Raw genomic sequence first — 4,782 nt, forward strand, 5'->3', positions numbered from 1 at the left:
GCGCCCGTAACAGAGAATTTATAATTTTAACCATTCGTAGGTATAGAGTGTGGTGGGACCGAGTATCACAATGCTATATAACCATCCCCACAGTCCACACACACAACTTTTTCATTGTTCTCAAGAAAAACTCTATTCTACTTTCGGTTTGTATTTATTAGTTTTAATTAACTTTTTATTGTGATAACATTTAGATCACATAAAAATGACCATTTGAACCATCTGTACGTGTACAGTTCGGTGGCACGAAGCACATCCACGTTGCGCCTCCATCGCATCCCTCTCCGGAGCACGGTTCGTCTTCCCAAATGGTAACTCTCTGCCCATTAAACACTAACCCCCCACTCTTCTTCCAGCCCGTGCTGCCCTCTAATCTGCCTTCTGTCTCTATGAATTTGCCTACTCTAGGCCCCTCATATAAGAGGAATCCCACCGTATTCGTCCTTTTGCACCTGCCTTAATCACTTAGTGTAATGTCTCCAGGTCCAGCCCTGTGTGGTCTGCATCAGAGCTTCTTCCTTTCTAAAGCAGAATAATACTCCACTGATGGCTATTTTGTTTTATGCGTTCATCCATTGTCGGCCACTGGTGTTGCTTCTACCTTTCGGCTGTTGTGCATAATGCGGCTACCAGTCTTTGAGACCCCGCCCTCCATTCTATGCCCAGAAGAGGGGTTGCAGGATCATATGGTAGTTCTCTGTTTAATTTTTTGAGGAAACACCGTGCTGTTTGGGTCACGCCCCAGCCTTTGCGAGAGCCCAGGGGCTACATCCAGAGAAGATGAGGGAGACCCATGGAAGGGGGAGGGAAGGAGCCCGGGCTGAGGGCCAGGCAGGCCTCTGGCACCATCCATCTGGTCATGGCCAGGCTGTGGGACTCCACGTCAGTGGCATCCCGTGCTGAACCTCTGCTTCCTTTCCATTCATTTATGAAACACGTTTTTACTGAACACCTAGAAAGCTCCAGCCACCCTTCTAAGCACAAGGATATACGGATGACAAAACAGATGTGCGCCGTGTTCGCGTTCCACATCTGTCTAAAACGTGGACAGTGATCCCAGCCACATAGGAGAGGGCTGGCTCGGGGTCTGACTCATCAGAGGCACTTAATAAAGGGTTCTTTCCGTCCCTCCAACTCGGCAGCTGGATGATCAAGGATACTGTATGTTCTCATATAAATAACCTCCTGTGGAGGTATTCATATAAATAACTCTTCTAATGCTCATTTTTAAAATTCACAGAGGGCCACTGTGAAAATAACGGCGAACCCAGGGGTGGGTGGTGTGGACGGAGAGCAGTGTGTGCAAAGGGGAGGCCGAGGTGGGGGTGAGCTGGCGGCCGCTGGGGTGGGAGGCCTCGGAGGCACTGTGGGGAGCTGGCCCGGCCCAGGTTTGCCCTGGTAACGAAAGTTACCCACAGTCAACAGTGACTGACGCAAACCTGGAAACAAACACGTATAGCAAACCTCAAAAGGCATCCCAGGAAAAGCTGGGGAGAAGCAGGGGACACAAATGATGGAGTTTCTCCACCAACCTGGCCCCGCCGCCAGCAGCTGGGATCGTGTGTGTCCTGGAGACGCAGGACACATTCCTTCCCACGCTTGCTGGGAACGGAGCAGAACTTGAACCCGTCCGCGGCCCACACCTGCATAGTGACCTCCGGACCATAGTGACCTGCAGACCAGCGCGCTTTCCAGCCCCTGTGGTCTCCTGATCCGGTGGCTACATATGGAGGAAGAGAAGAAGACTTGTTTTGTTTTTTATTTTTGTGGTGGGATCTTTTTAGGCAAAGGGAGAAAATAGAAGAGAAAGAAAGAACAGCCGCTGGGAAAGGCTGGGCAGGTTTGGGGATGAGAAGCTGTCCCCCTGGGGCGGCTTAGTGGCAGGTGTGGGCGAGGAGGTGGAGGGACGGCAGGCCCAGGTCTTCTTGGATCCTGGGCATCTCCTGGCTGTCAAGGGCAAGTGTGACCAGCTACACAGCCTGCGTGAGCCACCTCCGGGCCCTCACTTCTCAGGCGAGGCTCGAAGCACACACCTCTCCGCTCTTCCTCTCTCTCTCTCAGGAGGGAGAATTCAAAGAACTCCAGGAGGAAGTAATTACATTTAATAGAAGCCCTGGTTTGCAGACACAGATATCCAGGCAAGAATATTTAATCGCTATTTACAGAGACACCTACATACACACATATATAGGAAATTGTTCCAAGGGGATTAGTAAGTCCTGCCAGACCCGCCCCCACGCCCCAGATCTTTGAAGGTTGCAGAGATTCTGGGCAAAGGCCCTCGGTACTCCCAGGAGATTACATGGAGGAGATTTGGAAGAATGCTGTGGCCAGTCCCAAGCTGTGCTGATGATTTTTAAAAAAAAAAAAAATGCATTTTATTTTATTATCGTACTAACCTCTTACCCAATGTGGGCTCAAACTCATGACCCCATCAAGAGTCTTGTGCTCTATCAGCTGAGCCAGCCAGGCACCCAATGATCTTTAACACCTTACGATAAAACCAATACTTTGTTAAGACACGTGGGTCTCCTGAAGCCATACTGCCTGCGAAGTCTAACTGGTGGGAAAAAGACCAGCAGGGTCCCGTGTCCGTTAACCAAGGCTGCATCCCTTCCTCCTGGCCCCATTGTTGTCTGTGGGTCCTCACTGGCCCCCTCAGGTCCGGGAGCCTCCTGGGGCCAGCTCAGGGATGGAGGGCTTCTGTCATGTGTGGAATGGGATGGCTGCTATCCCAGGGGCTCTGCAGAGACGGGCTCTTGTCCTTGGCCAGCTTGTGTCAGAGAGTGGAGGTGGGACTCTTCAAGTTCAATGACACAACATCCCAAGCGACTCTAGTGGTGCTGAAATGTCCTCAGGAGATGAGACAGATGGAGAACAGGAGCCAGGCTGAGGGTTAGTGAAGAGCTTGAGTCTGGCAGAGCCATTTTGGGAAGACATCTTGGGGCCAAATTTGGGTTGGAGGTAAGAGTGGTTCCCTCTCCCCAGGAAAAGCTCCTCTGCTTGGCCCCCTCCACTCTGATCCTGTCCTGAATTACAGTGCTTACTGTTGATTCGTGTCTTTGTTCTGATTCCCTAACTGGATTTAGAACTCCTTGCAAGCCGCGATCTTATTCATCTTTCTGTGTCTTGTGGCCATGGTCCCTGCCCCCGGTAAAGAGGCAACTAATCTTTGGAGGAGGAAAGCTGCCTCAGGTTGGGTGGAGACGAGCCTGGTCGGGGAGCAGCTGGGGCGTTCCTCTCTTGCTCGTCTCTCAAATGCTACTCACCTAGCAACTTTGGCCTGTTCTGAGACTGGCTGGAGTACATGCTCCCCCTGCCTTGCCAGGAGTCCTTCAGGTATAAAGAGGCTCCATTTGTTAAGGGAATAGAATGAAGAAAGTTAGAAAACACGATTCAATACTTTGAAGGCTTTACCTGGGCTCCTGCCCCATCCTCCTGGCCCAGCCGGGGTGGGCGGCTGAATCCAAGCGCAGCTGCCCCCACTCCACCTTCCATAGGTTGGATGCCTTGGCTCCCTCCCACCCGCTGTCTTCCTCCACTTGATTCCTTCTGGATTAGCTCAGTGTAGCTTTACCCCAAAGACTCTGTCCGAGTTGGCAAGAGTCACACACTGGGCTGTTTGGCTTTTAATAAAGTTTATGATTTAAATCTTGTGCTCTTAACACCTTCTTTGCAAGCCTCAGAGGGAAATAGAAATGTTGAGTTTGTTTACTTATTCCCTTCATAACATGGAGACCCTCACACTTGGCCAAAGCCTGCGCGTGCGTGTGTGTGTGTGTGAGTGTGTGTGTATCACACAGAGTTCGGGTGTATGGTGTATATATGCACATACTCGCAGGGCCAGGAGGAACCTTTAGAAAGACTGGCTGCATTTCAGTCCCTGGCAAGCTCCCAAGACATCAACTGAGCCCTTCGGCATGAAGATTTTCCTGTGAAGAGCTCCTACCGGCCCTCACTGCACAGGGAAGCCCGCAAAGAGGTCAGCACAGGGGGAATAGAGAAGGCCCCAGTAAGCCCCTGCAACAGGATCCCGAGGCTCCAGGGTCAAACCCCAGCTGCTGCCCTCCCAGCTGTGTGCCCCCGAGCTGCAGTCGCGGGGACCCTGCTGCTCCGTGGCCTGGCCTGAAACGGAGGAGGCAGCAAGCCGGGACTCCCCATGACATCAAGTAGCTCTGGCGTGGGCTTGTTGTGACCCATCCTGCCCACGGGGGAAGCTGGGCTCCTGACAGGTGTTTGTGTGAATATTTCAGGGACTGATACGTTTCCAGTGACATGGGCTGACCCCGGGCCAGCTGTGGAAAAGAGAATCCCAGGATACAGAGCTCAAGGGAAGCCGACAAGGGAGCACATCTGCTGGAAGCACTTGGTAAGCCCTAGAGTGTGTGCTGGGGGCCTGCAGGGGACCCAGGAGGGAGGCAGCCACGCTTCCTGCCCTCAGGGGCCTTCCGGGCAGAGGGGACGGGGAGATGAGGGGGCCATGGGGCCCGGGTGGGAGGGGATGGAGGTCAAAGTATGCGCTCACGGGTGGGGTTGAGTGGGGACACCTCGGGTGACTTCTGCTGGTCCCAATGCACGCAGGAGAGCTCAGAGGTCCTGGAACCGGGCTTTGCTTGCACGCTGCGGCCTGGCCTCCACGACGTGACGTCCTGGCCAAAGAATCCAACGTCGGGCTCCAGTCTCCCTGGGTCTCTTTTGTCACAGTGACTAACAGGCAGGCCAGACAAAGCTTGCATTCAGGAGCCCATCCCTGCAGGAGGATAACACGGCCCCAGCTGATGA

At 53.1% G+C, this 4,782-nt stretch overlaps 2 long non-coding RNA genes across 2 annotated transcripts in view; one reads left to right on the forward strand and one right to left on the reverse strand.

Annotated features, from left to right (window-relative positions):
• Window positions 1-1,750: 1,750 nt before the first annotated feature.
• The window catches only part of LOC115941866 (uncharacterized), a 4,211-nt gene continuing 1,179 nt past the window's right edge, over window positions 1,751-4,782 (reverse strand). Inside the window, exons 2-3 of the long non-coding RNA XR_014145550.1 lie at window positions 3,418-4,750; window positions 1,751-2,346 (exon numbers count right to left, since the gene is read on the reverse strand). This is a non-coding gene — a long non-coding RNA (uncharacterized LOC115941866). The remainder of the gene's footprint in view (window positions 2,347-3,417; window positions 4,751-4,782) is intronic.
• The window catches only part of LOC145721705 (uncharacterized), a 2,152-nt gene continuing 1,263 nt past the window's right edge, over window positions 3,894-4,782 (forward strand). Inside the window, exons 1-2 of the long non-coding RNA XR_014145551.1 lie at window positions 3,894-3,982; window positions 4,254-4,369. This is a non-coding gene — a long non-coding RNA (uncharacterized LOC145721705). The remainder of the gene's footprint in view (window positions 3,983-4,253; window positions 4,370-4,782) is intronic.

Source organism: Leptonychotes weddellii, chromosome 5 (genome assembly GCF_054177405.1).
Source record: "Leptonychotes weddellii isolate Sample4059 chromosome 5, ASM5417740v2, whole genome shotgun sequence".
Lineage (NCBI taxonomy): Eukaryota > Metazoa > Chordata > Mammalia > Carnivora > Phocidae > Leptonychotes > Leptonychotes weddellii.